At 40.7% G+C, this 12,578-nt stretch overlaps 1 long non-coding RNA gene across 1 annotated transcript in view; it reads right to left on the reverse strand.

Annotated features, from left to right (window-relative positions):
* The window catches only part of LOC117950573, a 29,524-nt gene that overhangs the window by 5,316 nt on the left and 11,630 nt on the right, over positions 1 to 12,578 (reverse strand). The window contains exon 3 of the long non-coding RNA XR_004657942.1: positions 7,438 to 7,444. This is a non-coding gene — a long non-coding RNA (uncharacterized LOC117950573). The remainder of the gene's footprint in view (positions 1 to 7,437; positions 7,445 to 12,578) is intronic.

Genomic DNA, 12,578 nt, shown 5'->3' on the forward strand with positions numbered 1-12,578 from the left:
GATTTTTGGAAAATGGCTGCAATGAAACAAAGAGTGAAAAATTTAATGGGGTCTGAATACTTTCCGTACCCACTGTATTCCAAACATACAGGTATACATATTGAGAATTCCAAACAAATGATTTGCCATTCTTGTTTCATACCATCACCTGTCCATTCTTTGACATACTAGGACATTCTGCAAACAAAACAGGGACCAGCAATTCTGTGAAACAAGAAGTTCTGTCTATTTGTATTTGTCAACGGGTGTGTATTTGTGTATTGTACGTGTGTATGTGGAGTATGCTACAACCCAGCTGCATCTGACCACAATGGTAGGCCACACCTGCCACAGCGCTGTGACAAGCCTGTTGCCCTTGCATCCAAGTAACTGCGGTTTGGTAATGGGGACATGAACCTCTGCAGTGTTGCAATAGGTGGTGGATAGTTGGCACACATCTGAAGCAGAAATCTGCAGATAAAGATACTGTGATACACATAAACATGGGCAGCTGTTGTTTATTACTAGGAGGTGAAGTAAGAATTCACTTTCCCACGAAAGATAAAGACATTGAAAAAAACTTGTGTGAAAAACATGGAAAATCTAAATCAAATGTTTCTTATAAATCTCTGAAAGGTGACATCTGAGTGATCTTGAATGAGGGTTAAAGCAAAAGCACAATTTAAATTAATGAAGTTAATTAACTTAGGTTTGGGAGCAAAGCCAGACAAACCTACCTAAGCACATGCACCGTGCTGAGCAGCCAGCCTCATGTATCTCTGATTGCTTGACCCACCCTCCCTTTCCCTCCCTTTCGTCCCTTCCCGTTCATCCAGGTGCACACCTCTCTCATGTCTCATCTAGGTAACGTTCGGGGGGTCTATAAACCGTTCGTGCAAAAACGGAACCCCCCTCCCCTCTGAGTCTCGTCCATCCGGCCATCACACATCCTCCCAGACCAGCCATCAGACAACAGCCACAGCTATTGATCTATCTGCACATTCATAATGTTCATTAAATCTTTAATTGACACATTGTTGTGGCGTGGTCCTTGCTAGTGAACAGTGAATGCACATACTTTCATATACATTTTTTAGATATACTGATTGAAGTCAGCATGTACATGTGAGAATGTGTGTACAGTAGCAAAACATTTTAATCAGTTGTGGTATAATCTTGCCTTCATCACATCTAAGACGACTTCTGCACACACACACACACACACACACACACAGTCATGTCTGGCTATCTTTGTGGGGACCAGTCATTGACATAATGCATTCCCTAGCCCCTTACCCTAACCTTAACCATTAAACCTAAATGCCTAACCTTATCCCTTACCCTTACCCTAACCATAACCTAACTCTAACCCTACTCCTAAAACCAAGTCTTATTCCTCAAAAAGCCCTTTAACGTTATGGGGACCAGCATTTTGTCCCCACAAAGCTGTCAGGTCCCCATAAGTATAATGTGTTCACAGTTTTTGGTCCCCACAAATGTAGCTAAACCTGGACCACACATACACACACATCTTTGGTGTCTGTGTATGTTTGTGACGGCAAGTTAACGCCACTATGTGTCCCTATGAGATTTTTGACTGAGTGACTAGAGAAAATGACTGCAGTGCTTAGTGTTAAGTTGTTCTGATTTAGAATCCACCGTCACACAGAAGTTAGTCCCTATCGTAGAAAAATGCACTTGACTTCCTATCAGAAGTGCTGATTCATCTTACACATTTGACATAGTATTTCTGTTTAACACCCTGCTCAGTAGACTGTCAGAAGGAAACCTGGGCCTGGTTTCAGAAGCACGCTGACATGATTTGACGTAAATGCATAACCACAAAAAACTGTTAATTTAAGGGCTTAAGGACCACACACACACAGCTTTTTGCCTGTTATCTTATTTTCACCAGAGCAGCGTAGTGTACATCTCTGAAACATGCAATTCATTTGTAAATGCATGTGGATGCCCATATACAAATATTACATGAAATAAACAATACAATGCAATATATAATCATATTATTAGGTGAGTTGTTCCTCTGTGGGGTCACAGTCAGACCTTCAGACAGCCTGATAATGGAAATTATTTGGAGGAATTTGGAGCTGATCAGTCAATTTGCTCCATTCCTATAATCTCAATATTGACAAGTATGGAAACACTAGTAGAGGAATTTCCTCATCCAAATAAAACTGTGTGCTTTTAAAACGTTGTGAACATAATGAGAGAGAAAGTGCTTGGTGAGGTAGTGAGCCATGTCAAAACAGCATAGTACTTTTCTCTAAGTGTGTCCTCTACACCTGATTGATAATACTTGAACCATGTCTGGCACCTACAAAAGTTTGCAGACATGTTTAAGGACACACGCTCATGATCGGGAGCTAGCTAACAATACGGAAATGTATGCACACCAATCCATATAATAACTTACCAAGGCGACTGGTCACATGACTCCAGCTACAGCTCCGTGAGAGAGCCGAATTAGCAGCACTTGGTAGTTGAGATAGTGTAGGTTACCCTTAATTTGAATTTCAAAACTTTGTTTTGGCCTTGTTCCATATATTGGCTGGCATTATAAGCAATAATCACTGTTGGACAGAAAAGTATAAATGTCAAGAGTACTGGGGGAGTCAGTAGTCATGGAAAAACTCATCTAATCCTAACAGAGGCTCAAAAACAAATGTTGCACAAAATGGTTCTAATGCACTCACAGTGTGAAGACTTTTAACAACTAATCAGCAACATGTGAAGCGCTTTTTTAAACCTCATTGTTTTAAAATCCGTCTTTCCACTGACCCAAAGGTGCAAGAATGCAACTATAACCCAAAATGCTCAAGCATGAAAATTGATTAATATGCTGCTCTTCATAAAATCTGCCTGAGAGTTCAGAGAGAGACTGAACAGCTAAACAAGATCAGGGGTCAGATGCAAAAAAAACAAAAAATGTTTGTCACACAACTATGCATACACACAAAGACAATAATGTGAATGCATTGCATTTGTCAGATTCATAAAGCTGCATGTACACCTGGATCTGTTTTATGAATCTCCATAATTGTGGAGCCGGGGGCAGATGCACAAGCCATATTTCCACTCTTTCATTTAATAGGTGTAGAAACCCCCCTAAACATCTGTTTGCTTTTCTATGCTCGAGAAGAACAGTGAACAAGAGGTGCGATTTCACTGATTATGTTGCAACGACAAGTTTCTTTAACAGCACCAGAACAGCTGGTGCTGGGGCTGGTTCCATACAACGCTCTTCACAAGTAAAAGAAATGATCAATTCAGTATTTTCATTTAATTTGTGTGTTTTATTTCAATTTTATAGCATTTAAAAAAAACAACCAGAAAGGGGGTGATTAAAACATCAGGAAAAGCATGTAAAAAAACAACAACCTCAGTGTTGAAAAAACCCCGCTTTCATTTAAAATAAACAAAACGTGGCACGGTCGCCCGGATCAGAAGATGACTCAGGTGCTCTGAAGGAAGTAAATGTCCTGATTAAACTATATATTGAGAGCTTCACAAAGCAACAAAATCAGTGAAAAAACACATTTGTGACTTGGAAGATTTATCCTGGCTGCACTGACAAATTTACAATTTTTTTCCATAAGAAAAACTCTTTTTTGTGTATTCTATGGCTGGGTGCAACATTTTTCACATGCAACAAAGCATGTGCAGGTGAGTGGTCAAGGCATCCTACAATAGTTTGTAAATGTTAGAAAAGAAGTTATGCACACTTGCAGTGCACACGCAGTGCAGACCCTGTTTAGGCATTACAACTACTAGGCTGTGTTTAGGAAACAAATTGAGGTTTGGGTTAAAATAAAGTAACTGATGTTACTGTAAAATGTAAATGTAACTTACATACAGTACATTAGTGAATGACATTAGCTTACAAAGGGTAATGGACTAATGAAAGCATGACTCGTTCTCAGGTAAGTCCAAACTGTTTATTTGAAAATGTATCAAAAAACACAGGTGAAAGTGCCCAAAACTCAGAAGTAGACATCCAAACCAGACTACAAAGCCATGTCGGAAAACTCACTAGAAGCACACGGGGAAAACCGGCTAAAACGCTGCCACGGGCGATACAAGACAAACTGGCACACGACTGAGAAAAGGGGCAGGTGGAGACAGTTGGACATAGGTCCAGCACATTAGGGGAGGAGCAGTAATCAAACATGGCGAGAAAGCAGATAAAGACAAGGAAGTGAAGGGACCTGAAACCATAGACAGTTAAAGAAATGGTCCAACAGATCCAGTTGCTCTGGACAGAGACCAGTGAAGTCTATTAGAACCTCTTTTCCGGTGATGACTAGGCATTACTGTGCAGCCTCCAGCTGAGCTTGAAGACGTACATGTGACGTGGGCAACGTGTCTGAAAGTTGTAAGTCTTCTGGTAGCTATATCCAAGAGAAATCTCAATCATTCCCAATCAGCAGAGATGGAGAGCGTATGTCTAAGGAGATAACATAGGCACAGGCCAATTACAGCTAACTAACATGATAGTTAATGTTAGTAATTAAACCTAAACAGCTAATGTAAGTCCAAACTGTTTGCATGCTTTTCCTGACTTTACGGTGATATGCGACTGTAAGTCGTGTGCTTATGACACAATCGTTAGCCTATTTTTACAAAACCTTCTGCTACAGAGCTGTAACGTGACATACAAGGTAATAGAGCCTTTTATACATTGTTGTGTTTCTTTAGAAATAAACAATGGACAAATAGAGTATTTAAACGCTTCAGATGTAGAGTTATTTGCTATCAAAGTGGCGCCAAAATGAATGGCAGTCAATGGGATGCTAACTGCAGGTGATGACCTCGTAGCATTAAAATGGCGCCATTGGAGCTAAACTTAGAGAGGAGAGGCTTACCCCCTTGCCTAATACAAAACAAGACTGTTGCTTTGTCCCAATTCATGTGCTGCAGCCTTCAGAGGCATAGATAGTTTGGGTCTCACCGGCGCGATGAAGGCTGTCACATTGAATTAAATTTCAAAGGCACTTTCAAATGGGGTCCACAAATCGGCCTCTTCGCATTCAAGCAAAAGCACAGGCAAACACAAATGGCCAGCGACCAATATTTCTATTTTTTCAATTTGATTCTGCTATTTAAACTATATGAACTTAACTGTGTGGCTGTTGAATATAGGCAGCGTTATGGAGCACATTTTTAATGTGCCATACATATTCATATTTGCTTTGGATAATAGGAGCTACATAAACTGGCCTGACGCCAGCTAGCTCTGTGGGGGTGATGTTAGCTCTGTGGGGTTAACGTCAGCTAGCTTTGCGGGGGTAACTATATATCTGGCCCCGGCCAGTCATTCTCAAAGAGCCCTGCTGTGAGCTGACAGGAGCTCTCATAATGTACATGAGGGTTTTACATTTATTCTCCTTTCTCCTTAAGACAGTTGGCCAAATGGTTAGTAAAAAGAACAACTTCTGGCTCCATTTTGGTGCTGTAGTTATTGTTTTGATCACTTTTCAAATACAGCTGTCTGTTGCTAGGCTACAGGAGCGGCACATTGATTCAAACAGGAAATGCTCTGCACACCTCCTCCTATATCACCAACCTGCTCCAGCAGCACGCTCATTCCTGCAACCTCCTGTCTCCACCACTCAGGACCAAGTGCCGGACCTGCGGTGACAGAGCCATTCTAGAGCTGCCCCCCTTCTGAAACTCTCTCCCCAAACACATCTGTGACTGCACCAATCGGTCCATGTCTAAATCACATGTCAAAACTCATCTTTTTGGAGCTGCTAGTGTGTGTTTTACTTCGTGTATTTCTTTGTAAAAACCCTTAAAAGTGTCTTGAATGAGTGAATAAAATTAATTTAAAACAAATATAACTGGACGTGGCAAGACATACGAAAATAATCCTGAAACAAAAACATGACTGTCGGTACATGATCCGTGCTCTCCACTGGAAAGCTAACGTTAGTTTAGCTAACAGCTTATTTGGCTAATCACTGGCTGAGACAGCATGTAAAATACCCTCAAAACTGAAAATTACCTTTAATAATAAAGTGTATTTTTTTATAAACAGCTGTTATGTTGTGCTCATTTATTAAAAATGAAATTACACTCACTCAATACTTTATTTTTTATTATTACTGTAACGTCTTCATGTGGCCTGCTTTTCCCACTGTTTAGTGTGAGTAACGTTATTTTAGACTGAATCAAGCTGTCAGCTAGCAGTTAGCTGAAATAGCTGTTAAATAAACTAGCGTCAGCTTCCCGGTGGATGCTAACCGTTCTCTTAGCTAATACGTCGGTACAGTTTCTGTGCTGCCTGCACAGATCCTTATACGGCACAGTCTGTCATAGCCTCCACCGGAAAGCTAACGTTAGTTTAGCAACAGCTAAACGTTAGCTTCCCGGTAGAGGCTAATGGCAAACCGCTACTGTGGAACAGATTGTGAAGTGTTTTAAATCCTCACACATCGTGATTATCATCTGCGCGTGCGCAGCGCGGAACGTGTACCGACAACGACCTTAAGAGCAGGAGCTGGACATGACAATTAAGTACTTAAAGTTATAAAACATACTTTCTGTTGTCCCCATTGGGAATTCTAAGTAATGACAAAAAACAATATTGGTGCGTCCACATGAAACAAGTCTTCTGTGACCGTGGGACTTTATAGAAGATGTCATTATCTTCAGTCCAATTTCTGCCTGGGGAAAGTCACCAGGCGACACAATCTTCTGAACATAGTCCTACTGAGAAAAACAGAGAGTTTTGTGGGGCTGAAAGCCTTAATTAGCTTTGTAGCAGCTCATTTGGCAATGCCTTGAATGTAGCGGATGATTATTAATATCAAAACATTACGCAGTAAACTTTAGGTTACTTAAGGTGCGACTTTTACTTTTGCACGGGACATGGACAGCAGACTGCTGGGATTTGACTGTGGTTTTATTGTGTAGGAAACACACTTTGCCTTTTTTCACTGTATAACATGTTCCACGCAGAGCCTGGAACTTTCCCCACCTCCCACCTCCTGCTACTCCAACAGGTGCCATATAAAGCCTTGTGGAACATACCAAAGAGTACTCCCCTCCCACCCCACCAGCCCCCACACACACACACACAGGGAGCTGGACACAAAAGCTATTTTATTAAGTGTCATTACCTCTGCACACTCCTGCAGACACGCCATGGCCTCCTGCCTGTGATGGAGCTTAGAAGGCGTCAGGGGTTGTTGCTAGAAGAGCTGGCAAGCCTCCAGGTGTAAAGTTTTTAATGGAGTATTCTGCCACAAGGTTGTGAACAGAGGGCATCACACACTTATGTTTTGATTCAATTGTCGAACATATTTAAAGAGAACTTTTTCAAATGTAGCAAAAAAAGAAATGCAAACAAGGTGCGTTTCGATCAACTGGTTTAACCCTTTAGATTCAACGCTTTAGGCTATGCATGGTTGTAATGTGCCAGAAAACAGAGTAAACAAGTCAGCTTGTACCATTTAATCCAAATGGGTTAGATGGCACAAGAGAAAAATGGAGAGGGGTCTGCAGTAATGTGGTCCAATTGGGCAAATTTTACTTGTTCTCCCATGTCCGCAAGTATTGGTCATTTTTCATGGTCTTTTTTCATCGCCAGAAAGGCAAAGTCACGTTATATGTGATCTGGAAAGACGCGGACAGCGGGAACAGGTGATGGTTCATGTGAGTTAAATGTTCGCTACGTCAGTTTATTTAGCAAAGGCCTTTCCACATCACGTTTTAATTCTTTTTCAACAAAAGTCAGAAACCACTTCAATGTTTTTGCACAATTCAGGACATTTTATCAAATTTAGTCGTTTCCATTCAGCTTTTCTAATGCAATACTCAAGCCTAAAAATTTGTGAATGGAAACACAGCTACTTTCAAAGTACATCTTTACACACCATGGGAAAAGAGTACCAAAATGTGTAGATATCTACATGAGCATAATAAACATCCTATAAAATTGCACAATAAATATTTCAAGAGGGATATTTAGATAGTAGGTCCCTTAAAGTATAGGTCTGATAACATTAAATACTTATCTTGTCAACAAATCCCACATGCAGACCCAAACCAACTGCAAATTTAATTTATTAAGTGTCTCATTCCAAAAACTATTGGATAAAAAGACAAATGCCTGCAAACTGACCCCAACCACCTTAAAATGTTCATATTATGCTCATTTTCAAGTTCACAATTGTATTTAGAGTTTGTAGCAGAATAGGTTTACATGGTTTGATTTTCAAAAAACACCATATTTTTGTTGTACTGCACATTGCTGCAGCTCCTCTTTTCACCCTGTGTGTTGAGCTCTTTGTTTTAGCTACAGAGTGAGGCATCACACTTTTGTTCCATCTTTGTTGGGAGTTGCAGATGCGCAGTACCTAGGTAACGACTACTAGCCAGTCAGAAGCAGAGTTTGAGGGCGTGCCACGCCAGCAGCTAGGGGAGCATCATAGCGTCTGTTATAAAGTGACACATGTTCGTCACGGAAGTAAAGGATGGACTATATTGGAGTTGTTTGGAGCAGTGTTTTCTGTTGGAGATGATAAGCTTGTTGCAGTCGGAATTAATCCCCGATCTTCCACACCAAAGGCATGTGTAACATCCACTGCACCATCACCACTCCCATGAGTTGGATTTTTACTTGGTGCAAGATCTTGACAGGTGTCCCAAGTTATGGTTAAACATCAGATTCACCCTTGCATATGAATTATAAAGTTTCATATGCATTAGATCTTGTAAGAAAAAAAGTGCAGCCCAAGCTGACCACTGACCTACTGTTGGCGCTATATGAAATGTCAGAGAATCTTTGGAGGATTTTAATTATTTAATCATTCTGAGGTTTGAACTAATAGGCAAAACAAACATGGTGAAGATGTCACTTTGGGATCTGGGTAATTGTGGCCGGTATTATATGATTTTTTGCCAACCAAACACAATTGAATAATCAAAAAAACATTTGCGGTTCTGAGCCTTGGTCACCCTAACTGTGGCAAATAATTTTGATCTCAACAGCCATTACCGTCTTTAAAAGTCTGTAGTGAGCTCCGTCTTAAAGAGTAACTACCATTCTTTTTAACCTGGACCCTATTTTTCTATGTTTTTGTGTCTAAGTGAGTGATGGCAACAACTTTTGAACGCTGTAACTGGCAGCCACAGACCGGGCTGCAATCTAACCCCATGTGTCGTACATCATCAATGTGGTCCACCAAAAGTGCTTTATTTGCCACTGAAAGGCTGAAGTCTGACAACATCCCTACAGAGATAAAACCTCTTTAAGACCTTTGTGTTTAACCAGGAACAGATCTAAGCTCACTAGCCCACCAGACTCCATTCAAAAAAGCAATACCTTCAAAGTGTGTAGAGCCAACATATTTATATTCTAAATTGGTCAACTATGTGCTTATTTCAACCAAAACTAGAGTTGTGATGTTTGGAAAAGTAGAAAGATGACCCAAAACAACTTTTCCTAGTTTTATTTTGTTTCTGTCGCCTTTAAATGAAGTTGATGAATGAATATCTCGGATGTTTTTATGTTAAAAAAAAGCATCTTACTCTTTATCAGAAACGTCAACCTTCTTATAAATCCTTATCATGATGTTGTCAGACACTTAGAATGCTGCTGTGTTTAGGAAAGTGCTCTGCTACATTAAATATGTTCAAGGTGCATGTTCCTACAAGAAAATGATTGGTATTTGTTAACTTAAAGGACACAGTGTCAACAAGGACACCCAATGAACTCGAAATTTTGGCCAACAATATCAAAATAAAAAACTGAACCTTGTATCTTAAAACCTAATGCATTTCCCACATCAGCACCACGAGTAAAATGACCTCACTCAGCAAAAATGTCATTCTGATGATGTAAATTTTTCCCACAGGAACAGACATACACACTGCTGTGTGACTGCAGTGTACATGTGTCAAGACCACAAAGGGAGGACAGGTAGGTCAGTAAGGATGAGTCAGTCAGCCAGTTAAAATTCCTGCTGGCCAGGTGGAGCTCCATAAAGCGTCAAACAGACACGTGGTAATCTGTGCTGCTTTCCACTCAGTTGACACACATTCTGCAGTTCCTGACACACTGCTGGTCCCATGCCACACACACAAGAACATTTCCCTGTGTGCCCCCATAACTGAGTTTTATTCAGCGCAGTTTGGCAAGATCCGAGCCAAAAACATGATTGAAAAAACAGGAAAAGTGTCCATTTTAGGAGTGCTGCATGGACCACACAGTACGTGGGTATATATGCATTTATGTTTTCATAAGAAAAATATCTTTAGCATGTCCTCATGCTCAAAACGGAGACTTATTTTAGTTTCACATGCTTTTATTGCCCTCCCTATCCACTGTTTTGGATTAGGCCTATTAAAATATCAAATAGGCTGTAAGGGAAGTGCGTATATTTTAGGGTCACTCACACACTCAAATCTAAACCCTGAACGAGAAAGGTGTTTTTCATGAGCAGTCATGGAAAAGCTTCAATTATAAACTACTGGGAACTAGAGGGTGATACAAGAATCAGTTGTCCCTCCCATGCCATTCCGAGTCCACGAAAATACTTTCCCGATATTTTTCTGATTTCCCGATCACTGACGCTGATTTTTTAAAATAGTATCCTGCATTGTTGTTGTTTTTACACCTTTTTCCACGTCTTATTCCATCCACATAATTAACAGACTTGACTAATCTAGTATTAAGCTACATCCTTTCAACAGTCGGATATCACCCAACTACTACCTAACTAAGCTACACGCTTTCAAACAGTCAGATATCACACCACTTAGTTTCCCCAGGTAAATGTTAACGTAAATGTGCTGTATTGATATAGCGCTTTTCTAGTCTTAACGACCAATTCAACGAATCATAATCCTTCTAGGATCACAGTAAAGGAAAATCGCAATTCAAATCAAATCAGCACCCATGTCTTGTGAAAGAATTGAATTGGAACAAAAGCATATCGTCCCAGCCCTAGAACAAGCGTCTTTACATCAGGGTCCATTAGTTCAATGAACACAAGCAGTTAGATGATTCGGCTGTCTATACCAGCTCCCAACTCCCATCTGTTAACCTTTTGGACTTGTTTCAAGTCAACACCGTCACAAGAAGGGCTGTCACAATTGGCCCATAATGACGTTTGAACATGCCTTCTAAAACAACAATTCAATTTAATTTCAATTCAATTTAAGTCATAGTATCAATCCATGACAAGAGTTATATCAACTACTTTCATAACTACTTGTATAGGTATTGTTTATTTCCTAACACAAACATGTACTGTAAAAGATCTACCTACACATTACACAGTAAACTGATAAAATAAGGCCCTATTTAACATAAAACTTAATTTCAAAACCGTAGACCTGCCCCTCTCCCTCAGGAGAGCGCAGGACATGAGGAGGATAACGCTGATCAGGTTAGTAATTTGATTATAAACAACCGAGTCTCCTGCCGTTCCTTGAATTTGTCTGATGATTTCAGCATCTGTCCTTCCCAACAGAAGTTTAGTCGTCTTACCATTTGTTGATGAGTCTGAAGCAACTGCTAAATGAGTGTATAACGCACAACTGGGGAAGAGCTTTTACTTTTACTTTTGGAAAAATTAATAAACAAAGACAGTTTTCTATGGTTTTCATTTTAACTTTAGCCCTATTTGCATGGGAAAAGTATCATATGGGGCTTTGTGTGAGTTAAAAATTAGCAGCCCAAATCTGAGTTCCAGGATAGGTGGAGCATGCTTTTACTCAAATTTACTGACATATCTGTACCCCAAGAGTTGGGTACCTGGAGGGCCGGGAAGGACGACCAGGGCGAGGCCACCACACTTGAGTCAGGGGTCCGTATCTTTTTGAGCCAGGCTCGGTAGAGTTTACCAGACGCACATCCCCTACCATCCCTGCCACGGCGGCACCCACACACCATCTCCGTCAGCCCTCGGGCGAGGGAGCGACTCGGGGACGGAGGTGTCTGGACAAGATGTGGTCCAGACTAGGTAGGCCATGAAAGGTGGCATTCACAGCCCCCAGCAATCCCATATCTGTCTTCTCAAGAGATAAAAAGGCGCACAGGAAACAAAAACATAGAAAAATAACATGGCCGGGTTACCTCAGTTGGTAGAGCAGGCGCACATACACGGAGGTGTATGCCTCGATGCAGAAGGTCCAGGGGATTTGAGTCCAACCTGTGATGTTTTCCTGCATTTCTTCCCACTCTTTTTCCCCTTTCATATCTAGCTGTAAAGGCTGAAGTGCCCACAACATCTTTAATAAAATTAAAAAAATAACTTCCGACCCCATCATAATACAGATTTGTGGATTATTAAAGGAAAATTGCTGTTCAGCAAAATATGGAAGGTCATTTGCGAGGTAAATTTTACTTTACAAATTACAGACATGGCCAATTCGCACAAGATTAAGATCACAGACACCCTGTTAGGGGGTTGACCTCCTCTATGTCTGATCTTCTGACTGCTCCTGTTTCTTGACCTGTCAGTCAAGTGATATCTGCGTGTCACGCCACCACCTCATGCAAAGGCGGATAAGGTGGTGGAGCACTGGGAACTTTTACACAGGGCTGCACAGGAAGCTTGAGAAATTAA

The sequence above is a fragment of the Etheostoma cragini genome, chromosome 9, assembly GCF_013103735.1.
Source record: "Etheostoma cragini isolate CJK2018 chromosome 9, CSU_Ecrag_1.0, whole genome shotgun sequence".
Classification (NCBI taxonomy): domain Eukaryota; kingdom Metazoa; phylum Chordata; class Actinopteri; order Perciformes; family Percidae; genus Etheostoma; species Etheostoma cragini.